The sequence below is a fragment of the Lycium ferocissimum genome, chromosome 12 (genome assembly GCF_029784015.1).
Source record: "Lycium ferocissimum isolate CSIRO_LF1 chromosome 12, AGI_CSIRO_Lferr_CH_V1, whole genome shotgun sequence".
Classification (NCBI taxonomy): Eukaryota; Viridiplantae; Streptophyta; class Magnoliopsida; order Solanales; family Solanaceae; genus Lycium; species Lycium ferocissimum.
The window spans coordinates 46,504,864-46,516,113 of NC_081353.1; the positions used below are offsets into that span (position 1 = coordinate 46,504,864).

At 36.3% G+C, this 11,250-nt stretch overlaps 1 protein-coding gene across 2 annotated transcripts in view; it reads left to right on the plus strand.

The window, feature by feature from the left end:
- Positions 1–713: 713 nt before the first annotated feature.
- The window catches only part of LOC132039569 (cysteine-rich receptor-like protein kinase 10), a 15,169-nt gene continuing 4,632 nt past the window's right edge, over positions 714–11,250 (plus strand). Inside the window, exons 1-4 of one of the 2 annotated variants that reach the window (XM_059430050.1) lie at positions 714–2,276; positions 2,369–2,562; positions 2,762–2,999; positions 3,333–3,483. The gene's annotated coding sequence lies outside the window, so the exon portion shown is untranslated. The remainder of the gene's footprint in view (positions 2,277–2,368; positions 2,563–2,761; positions 3,000–3,332; positions 3,484–11,250) is intronic. The other variant, XM_059430051.1, reaches the window with a different exon arrangement.

Sequence of the window (11,250 nt, forward strand, 5' to 3'; positions counted from 1 at the left end):
TGAATTTTGTGATTTTAAACTTGTCATGTATGGTGTTTGAATTCCAAGTTTTGTAGCTGTATTTGACAAAAGACGTAGTTCAACTAGTACTCATTTTCTAGAATGTTATTAGAGAGTACTAGCTTTTAGCAGTTCTTTGAATCTGGAGGGCACTTTAAAATTTGATTGATTCAAAAAGATGTGCATACAAATAATAAATTTAGCCATGAAATATTTTCCTGTTTGGTTAGCCAGACAAGATTTGGAATTTGGAGTCCAAAGTGGATTTTTTGTCCTGCAATTCAATGGTTTTAGGCCTAATTAATACATCCCAAGTCCCTACACTTTAGCTTTTATGTATAAGTCAGCATTCATTTGTTGACTAATAGGGTATTTTAGTTCTAAATTAATCCACTTAGGCCAAATTAATAATGATCTCCATGGCTCCAGTTGAGTTTTCTTGCAAGGACTTTTTACCAGTATTGTGCTTCATTAAAGATACCACTAACACAGACTTGCTTAACTTTTGGAGACTCCAAAAGTTAACTCATGAGTTAGACAGCTCATAAGCTTCTCCTATCTCTCTTTCCTCTCCGATATGAGATTTCACTGGGAGTCACTGTACGTTAAAGAATTGAAACTATTTAAATAGACCCATCCCTCAAATCCCTGGCCTTCCCTAAGACCCTAACTATGTCCGATGTTGGATAAGTCTTGAGATAAACCGAAAGCCTCCTTTTGCCTTAATTAATTAATTAATCAAACATAAACAACTATGTCAACCCAAAAAAAGAAAAAAAAGAAAAAAAAGGAGGGCTACCTGGTGTTTACCTATGGATGCTTATTGCTTCGCTGCATCTCTTTGTTTTAGCATGGGATGTTCATGTATAGGAAGAGATCCAAAAGAATAAATGGCAGCAGGTTTTAGGAAAGGGAAGCAGGGGTGGGTTTATAGTATAACTAGCCAATTCATTTGAACCCAGTAGCTTCGGCTCATACATTGTAGCTATGTGTTAAAATCACTTTTGATGGTAGCCATCGTTCTTTTCTTGCCCATCAGCCAAATATGTTGTAGGGTAAGAAGCACGCCTTTTGGAAATGACTGCCCGAACACAACTACCTACAGTCCAAATAGCTTGTATCGGTCTAACCTCAAGTTGCTAGTATCAAACCTTTCATCTGCCTTTGGCGAAAACAATTGCTATTACAGCTCCACTACTGGCGGTGAAGATGGTTCTGAAAAAAATGTATGGCATGTTTTTGTGTAGAGGTTACGTCTCCGAGGATGAATGCTAAGATTATGTGACTGGGGCTACTGCAAAAATAATTCAGTATTGCCCCAAATTAAAAATGGATATGTTTTTTTATGAGCATTGCTTCTTAACAATATTCAAATCAATCAACATATCCGGAGCCAGATTGATCCATATTTACCAATCCAGCATTTACGTGCTATGTAATGGTCGCACAATTAACATTGAACCAGCCAGCAGCTAAGAGACATGATGGATGGAATTGGCGACTGCTATTGATCACTGGGGCAAAAGATTTTTAACTAAAGAAACCAATTTCACTAATCAGAAAACGATATGTACCCTTGCTCAGTGCATTCCTGGTCTTTCAGCTTCTGACTGCCTAAAATGCCTTAAAACTGTGATAACCAAGTCCCCAGTCTGCTGTTATGGGCGAAGGGGTGCTAGAATTTACTACCCTAGCTGTAATATCAGGTATGAGGAGTATCTTTTCAACAAAATCAAAAAAGTACCTGTGCCTCCTCCTGCTCCATCCAAAAATAAAGGTAGAGTTTACTACTACAATATCTTTAGAGGTAAGTTTACAGATGACTAGTTTTCTTCTTGCTGAGAAACACCAAACACCATAGTTCACTTTATTGGTGTCGCACCTCTAAGTACATGTTGTGGTTGATGACTTAACCAGGTTCTTCCGCAGGACTCGATATTCTTAAATCGGATGCAGCACAATATAGAATTCCAATTAAAAAAGTATTCTTGATTGTTTGTATGGTCGTTGCTATCATTCTTTTGATTCTAATCTTTAAGGAGAAGTAGGAAAAGGAATAGTCTAAAGGAGATGAAGGGTAAAATCCGAAGACTTTATATATGACTTTACTATAATTCAAGTGCTACGCATGTTCTATTAATATATATGTTGCAGATCTCAAGGGGATTTTAACAGCTGAATCCTTGCAATATGACTTTGGTACAATAGAAGCTGCCACAAACTGCTTGTCTGCGCAAAACAAAATTGGTAAAGGTGGATTTGGTGATGTCTATAAGGTTAAGTTTTATTAGTAACTTTATTTCAGATTTATGACTCCTAAAAGCACATGCTTCTTGTAAAACTAAAAGTTCATAATTCTTTAATTCAGAGGGAATTTCTTACTGGACTAGAGGTAGCCGTAAAAAGGCTATCACGAAGGTCAAGCCAAGGTTTAGAAGAATTTACAAATGAGTTTGTACTTGTAGCAAAGCTTCAAAACAGAAATTTAGTGAGGCTGCTTGGTTTTTGTTTGGAAGGAGAAGAAAAGATACTCATCTACGAGTTCATATGTTGGTTTATTTGGTATGTTGGTTTATATATATGTATCTGAATTCATTTTCTTTCTTTAGTTTTTCCTGGATTTGCTACCATTAATGACTATTCTCATGTTCAGAGTTAGCTGTTCAAAGATGTTATATCTTTTTTCTTTTTTTTTTCAAATTAGTAACGACTTCAAAGATGTTTTATCTCATTTGGAACTTTCATATAACTGAATATAAAGACACGAAGAAGCAATCATCATTGGATTGGTCAGTACGTGACAAGATTATTAGAGGAATAGTGCGCGGATTAGTTTTTCTTCATGAAGATTCTCGTCTTCAAATCATACACCGTGACTTCAAAGCAAGCAACATATTGTTAGACAAAGATATGAACCCAAAAATTTCAGATTTCGGCATGGCTAGAATCTGTGGAGTTGATCAAACTGAAGGAAGCACCAACACAATTGTGGGGACATAGTAAGTGTTTATATTCTCAACAACTTTAGATGCTACCCCTCCTAGTGGTGAATCTTAACTAGACATAGTGAGTTCGGTAGAATCTGTTGTATCTGGCTTGGACGATGTGTATGGGCACATATCTCACAACTGACCCCTCCTCTCCTTTTTACTTCCATAATATTTTAATTTAATTGCTGTAGGTTCGATCCTGTTTGTTCATTTTTTACCAGAAAATTCTCTTTATTTGTTGCCAAACATGTCAAGAGTGGACATTTATGTTGAAAATAACGTGATTTTTTCCTGAATCGGTCCTTAAAGCACAGTACTAATGCAAATTATTTTTCTTATTAGCAGTTACATGTCACCAGAATATGCACTGAATGATCAATTCTCTGTGAAGTCCGATGTATTCAGTTTTGATGTGCTTCTTCTGGAGATAACAAGTGGAAAGAGAAATAGATCTTTTCATCATGAAGATGGACTTGAAGACCTCCTCACTCATGTAAGTGTAAATTAATGTATTGAAGAGTTCCCTCTATCTTTTTTCTTCCAAAGTTTGGGGCAACTATCAAACCGAACGAGGATTAATTAGAACGGAGGAAACGGTTCGGTTCCGAAAAGGTTCACCTCTAACTTTTATTCCGTTCCTCTTTGTTTATCACTGTTTAATTTCACAGTTACATTTCTAGCATTATGTGCTTGTCCTATTTTCTTGTTTGTGCATTTGCTGAACTTCGATCAAAGTTTAATCATCAGATAACTTACTATAATGCTATCATAGACCCATTGTAGTCACCAGTCCTATTTTAATTTAGTTAAATGCCATCCAAAATAATTAATTCCAAGTTTTGTAGCTGTATTTGACAAAAAGACCTAGTTCATCTGGTTGCAAGATATTCTAGAATCATATTAGAGAGCACTAGCTTTTCACAGTGATCTTTGAATCTAGAGAGCACCTTAACACTTGTTGATTCAAAAAGATGTGCGTACTAATTTAGCCATGAACCATTTTCCTTTTTGGTTAGCCCTACAAGGACTTTGGAGTCGAAAGTGCACCTTTTACCCTGCAATTCCACGGCTTTGGGCCAAATAAATTCCAGCACTTATCTTTTGTGATTAATCAGCATCAAAATGTGGACCAATATGATAGATATTAAAGCTCTAAATTAGAGCGACTTAGGACAAATTATTAATGATCTCCATGCCTCCAGTTGAGTTCTCTTGCAAGGACTTTTACCAGTGTTGTGCTTCATTAAAGATATCATTGTCACAGACTCGCATAACTTTTTACTCCAATAAGTAACTCATGAGTTAGATCGCTCATAAGCTTCTCATATCTCTCTTTCCTGTCCGATATGAGATTTCGCTGGGTGTCACTGTACATTTAAGCATTGAAACCATTAAAATAGACCCATCACTCGAACCCCTGGCCTTCCCTAACTACGTCCGATGTTGGATAAGTCTTGAGACAAACCGAAAGCACCTTTTGCCTTAATTATTTAATTTATCAAACATAAACAACTAAGTCAACCTAAAAAAAAGAAGGAAAAAAATAGAGAAACGAGGGCTACCTGGTGTTTACCTATGGATGCTTATTGCTTCGCTGCATCTCTTTGTTTTAGCATGGGATGTTCATGTATAGGAAGAGATACTGAAGAATAAAAGGCAGCAGGTTTTAGTAAGTGATACTGTGATAGCATCCAAGAAGGCTTAACTCCAATGCGGACCAGGGAATATCAAGACGCTTTAATGGGCTTCAATTTCATCCAATGGTCAATGCCAAGATTTGAGGACAAATCTTCTTTAAGAGAGGGAGAATGATATCATTCAAGAGAGTTGACTTCATTTCGGACCAGGGAATATCTAGGCACTTTAATGGGCTTCAGTTACATCCAATGGTCAATTTCACGATTTGAGGCCGAATATTCTTTAAAAGGGGGAGAATGATAGCTATCGTCAAGTCGCTTTAATGGGCTTCAAATAGTAATGAAAACATGTCTTATGATGGAAGAAGAGCTCTTGCCCAAAGTAGTTCTTTTGGGAAAGTCTTACAAATATATGGAGGCCCAAATTTAAGACCAAGATGAGTTGGACTGTGGCCAAGATTTATAGAAAGAAGGAGCAAGTCTAGCATCCCAAATTAGTGTTCTAGAAGCTTTGTTAATGTTGTGTTGACGACCTTTAAAGCTTCATTGGACAAAGTGTTTGTAGTCTTCTATGTACCTAGGAAATTGCACCTTATTTACTTTAGTTTGACCACCTTTAAAGCTTGTTGAGCAAAGTGCAGGCAGCCCCCTCCTAGACTCCTATGTAAAGGGGTGTTTTCTTGTTAAGATTTGGATAGATTGAGTATTAATTAGCTAAGAAGGAAAAATACAGGAAAGAAGAAAAAACTTGATATTCAACGTAACGCTCAAACAACAATTACAATGATGATATATGAGAGAGAGGGGAAAATGCTCAACTCGTGAATAGCTGAGCTGGATAACTAACTTGTGGGCCCTTTTGTTAGTTGAAAGCTACTCTTTCCTAAATTGCAATTTAGGGTCTTAGGAAATAAAAAGAAACATACTAGAACAAGAGGGTCTAATGAGCAAATAACAGAAAATAGCAGGGCTAATTCGTATCATTTCTTCCTCATTGTAACCAAGTTTGAATGAATATTAATATTATTAGCCTTGTGGCTTCTGAAGACATTTGAGGTTCTCTTTAGGGTTTTGCCCTTTTGTCATCCTCTGCGTCTGATCCTGAATCATCTCCACTATAATCATCCATTCCTTCACTTCAAATGCTTTCAAAATCTGTAGAAGACATGCTTTAAAACGAGAGAAAACTGTTAGTAGTAAAGTGATCTCACATGCACTCCCTTACTGTATCACTCAAGTAGTGGATCTCAACACTCGTGTTCCACACTATTAGGCTTTTACCCCCAAAGAATCTCACCACTCTTGCTTTTTACCACTCAAGGGCTGCTTCTTGGAGTTCTTCCGTAAACCAGCAACTCAAACACTTCAAAGTAAGTTCCAAAGCTTGGTTCAAGAATAGAGTTTATGTCAAACAAAGAAAAGGACAAGAAAACCATAACGGACTGGAAACATATAAATTCTCACTTCATCAAAAAAATAAAATAAAAAAATAAAAATTCTCAACTAAAATAAAGAGAAAAGCACGGAACAAATTGGCCCAAAGTAAAGAGAGGGGCACAAAATCACTAGAATACAGTAAGTATGAACAAATACTTAAAGTCTCTTGCAAGAGAACGAAGTGAATAAACACTTTTAAGAGAAGATCTAGAACATATCAAATGAGCTTTTATCCAAAAGTGGTGCAATGATCTTTGCACTCCTCCAAGTAACTTTTGAGTTCCTTGATGAGCAAAAGACAAAGAAGCTTCAAATCTAATAGGATTTTCTTGAGATAACAACTAGATTTGATTTCCGACAATTCAAAGTCACCAAATCACAAGATAAAGCATGAACAAACCAAGAAAATGTGAAGAAAACTACAAGTCACTGCTCATATGGGGCAGATATGAGTTTTCTAGTTTCTCTTTATATTTTTATTTTTTATCTTCAACATAAGGATGAAGAAGTGCTTACACTCCAAATCAAATTTGATTTTCCCCAATGGTACCCAACATCAAATAGCTCAAGAACAAAGACAAAACTCGGAAAATATTCAGATTTGCTAACTGCCATAGTAGCTGAGTTACTGTAGCAACAAAAAAAATTTAGAATCTCTTTTGTTATTTCTAGATTTCAAATCAATGATCGGGTGAGTATAAGAATACGCAACTATCCAAAGCTCTGATACCACTTGATAACGGCACAGATAGCGGAAGACTTTAGAATTAGATGATTGAAAGAGAGAAGGATTGATTCTTGAGAAAGAAGAACACAAGTTCAAGTATTAGATACTTGAAACCTTGTCTAATAGTGAAAGAAGCAACTGAATCAATTAAGAAGAAGAAGAATAGGAGGGAGGGAACTCAAACAAAGAATCTTACCATTGAAGAATCCAAGCTACAGTTCAAGGTAGAACAAAAAGGGCAAAACCCTAAAGAGAACCTCAACGGTCTCCACAAGCCACAAGGCTAATAATATTAATATTCGTTCAAACTTAGTTACAATGAAGAAGAAAATACCCCTTTATATAGGAGCCTACAAGGGAGCTGCCAACACTTTGTTCAAGAAGATTTAAAGGTGGTCAAATTAAAGTAAATAAGGTGCAATTTCCTAGGTGCATAGAAGACTGCAAACACTTTGTCCAATGAGGCTTTAAAGACAGTCAACATAGCATTAAGAAAGCTTCTAGAACACGAATTTGGGCTGCTAGACGTGCTCCTTCTTTGGACAGATCTTGGGCTACAATTCAACTCATCTTGATCTTCAATTTGGGCCTGCAAATAGTTGTAAGACTTTCCCAAAAGAGCTACTTGAGGCAGGAGCTCTTCTTCCATCATAAAACATGTTTTCATTACTAATTGAAGCCCATGAAAGCGTCTTGATATTTCCTGGTCCGCAATGGAGTTAAGCCTTCTTGGATGCCATCAGTAAGGAAAGTAGGGCTGGGTTTATATTATAACTAGAAAGTCCAATTGAACCCGATAGATTCGGCTCACACACTGTTAAATGTGGTTAAAATAGGTACAATTAACATATTTGAAACCCAGAAAATTGAATGAACCGTTTCAGAAAATTTCGAACCCATAAAGTTAAAATATTGAATTCGCCTTTGAGGGAAAGAAGTGGAAAAAACACACTCTTAGGCAAAAGAAAGAAAAAAGAAAAAGAAAATAAATTGGTAAAAGAAAAAGGTAACGGGGGAAAATAAATAAAAAGTTTGAAAAGGGATAGAGAAGAACTAGAGAAAAAGGGGGGAAGAGGGAAAAATGTAAAGTATATATCAATTAAAACTCCCATTATCATGTTATGACAAAAGATGGTAGATTCACTTGTTAGTTGTGTCAAAAAGAGGTTATGACTTACGATTAATGTGAACCTAGTACCTTCACAATACTGATTATTGGTTGGTGGAATTAGAACACTAGCCCTGTGTTTGAATGGTTGTTTCCCGTGGTTCATTAATGCACAGTATGGTATAGTACAGTATGGTGTTGTATTGTATTGTATTTATTGTATTAATGAACACAATGTTTGGTTAGACTGTATCGTTTGTTGTGGTTTAATAATATTTGTATTGTTTGGTTTGGTTGTATAGTCGTATAATAACTTGTAAGTTTACTAAAAATACCCTTAACTCTTAATTAGAAATTAATTTATATATATTAGTAAAACTCAGGTAAAGAATAAAATAGGAACTTTAAAAAAAAGTAGGTAGTGGGTGGGGGTGGTAGAGGGGTGGGTGGTGTGAGGTGGGTGGTTGTGGGATGAGGGTGGGGCTAGTGGGTGGTAGGGTGGTGGAGGGGTGGGTGGTGTGAGGTCGGTGGTTGTGGGATTAGGGTGGGGGTGAGTTGTTGTGGGGTAGGGTTGGGCGGTGGTGAGGGGTAGTGGGTGGTGGTTGGCAGAGGAGTGGGGTAGTTGGGCCGGGGCTGGGTGGTGGGGGTGGGCTGGATGGTGGAGGGTGGGGTATAATGGAGAAATGAAATATGTAACCACGGAAAAACCACCAAATCCGTGGTTACAAAAATTGGGACTTTTTATGATTATATAATCATGGAATGAACCACAGGTTTACAACACTATACCACATAATTTTAAGAACAATGGAAATAAACATGATTTCATAGAAAATCATACATTAATGAACCACGGGAAACCACCATCCAAACAGGGGTAGGTCTCTTTTTGAGTTAAATATTCAATTATGTAGGACAGCCTCTTCCAAGAAAGATCTATCGTCAATGGACCATTCTACTGGAATCTTTTGCCATGCTATTTAACTTGTTGCTTTTCCTTAACTTTAGACTTTTGTTACATAATTTTTGACCATTTCATTCATACAAAAGGAGGTAAGTCAGTTGACCAAATGAATCAACAGTGTAAAATTTTACTGTCAGTTGATTTTAACTTTTGATAGTAGGTCAATACTATTTTAACCAAATCACCAATTAATGCTTATAAGGAAATTTACCTGTAATTTCATAACAAGTGACTTCATTGTGTAAAATATATTTTACACTCGTTTCTCTGAATCTTTTTGCCATGCTATTTAACTTGTTGCTTTTCCTTAACTTTAGACTTTTGTTACATAATTTTTGACCATTTCATTCATACAAAAGGAGGTAAGTCAGTTGACCAAATGTATCAACAGTGTAAAATTTTACTGTCAGTTGACACCCAATTTTGTCCCGCCTTTCTTCCAAAATATTTATTTGCGCTTCTAATATTTTGACAACTTGAGAATAGTTAGCTTTCTATTAATATAGTCGTTTTCCACTATCCAACTATGGTCATCGCCTATTATCATTATCATTGCCGTTATTATTATTATTATTATTATTATTTTTTTTTTTTTTTTTTTTTTTTCATCATCTTACTTGAGCGCTTAATATTATAATCGCGATAGTCACTCTTAACATTTTTATTTATCATCTTATACGAAACGCATGGCATTTATTTTATTGAACGATAGCATTTCTTTACTGCACAACTATTATAATATATATATATATATATATATATATATATATATATATATATATATATATATATATACATTTATTTTATTTATTTGAGTACTAATAAATATGTTAAGTAATATTTTTAACGCACATGACTATATAATTAAGTAAAGAGTGTCCGTCATTTAATTTTTGAAATTCAAATTTACATAAAATCTGGTCCTAATTTGGTCAATAATATCCCAAAGGAGAGCCCAACCCCCATATCCCATTCCATTCAACTTTTCCACGTGGATGCCACGCAAGCGCCACGTCTGCGCCAAATGATCAAAAACACACTACTAGCACACACATCCCATACTACCAGCACACGCCTCCCACACCCCCCACACCCCTGCCAAATGTCTCCTCCTTATTGGCTAGTTAATTAGAAAAATACCATTTAGTCCCAACCTAATCATCCGAAATGACTAAAATAGCCCTCCACCATATATGAAACCCTAATCTCTTCATTTCCGCTTCCTCTCTCGTTTTCTCCATGGTAGGAGACATTTTGTCTCCTTGCTGGTTTTGGGATCAAATCCTCTCCTTTCACTGTCGAGTTCAGGGTATTCCCCCCCCCCCCCAATTCGGGTAAGGGTTTAGCTTTTCTGCCCCATGGCAGCAACCCCGCAGTCTCCCTGTCCCTTTTCAGCTACGGTTGCCATCTCAATCGGTCATGGCAGAGATAAGTTCTTTCCATTTTCAAGCAAGAATCAGGGCTGTGACATCCCCTCATCTCTCCTCTTTAATTGAGTCAACACAAAAAACTAAAATACTTTTCAAAATTTCTGAGAGAAGGTCAGCTTTAGAGATTGGAGTTTGACTTGAAAGACTCTTCGATTTCGTTTGGAGCCAAAAAGGGTTTGAAATCCGAAAACCCTAGTTCACAGCTATAAATAGGAGCTCTAGCATTCATTTTGGGAAAAACGAAGATTCTAGCCGCCACTTTAGCCTTCAAAGACTTTTTTTTACTTCCTAAAATTCTACCTACTTGCTGCTATCTAAAAACTACTTGAATTCGAGGTCGGAGTTCGTCGAATCCGAGCTCCCCTGCCTCGGTCAATCGCACTTGGAAAAGTCGATAATCCCTTCCTTCCACCTTTTTTTGGTTCACTTTGATTTTCGATGTGTGTTTGGATTCCTTGTTTGTATGTTTAAAATGCTTTTGGTTTCGAGTTGGTGCTGTGTCGAAGTTTGTATGTCCGATGTCGTAAAATAGGAAGTTGTGACCGATGTCGTAAAATAGGGAGTTACATCTATCTTTTTTTATAACGGCTGGTGCTCATTTAGTATACTCAGTGTTTCATTTGAAAATATGACTTAAAATCTCTATTTGGTGTTTATATGAGTTATTTGCTGGGGTTAGTTAAGCTCAGTTAATTTTGTTCAGTGTAGCTCTACGCTCGTTTAGTGTACTAATCATGTTGTTTATGGGTAGTTAGTTTAGATTAGGCATCAAACCTGTGATTTGTGTAAGACAAAAAAAAAATGTCCATACATAGCTTTAGTTGAGTGGAACTACAAGCTACTGACAGTACTCAGTAATATTTTGTTTTGTTAATATGAAAGAATGATGAACTAAAATATACCTGATGTGCTTTCTCCTGAAATCATCCTGTGAAACACTGAAAAGTTCTTAGCCTT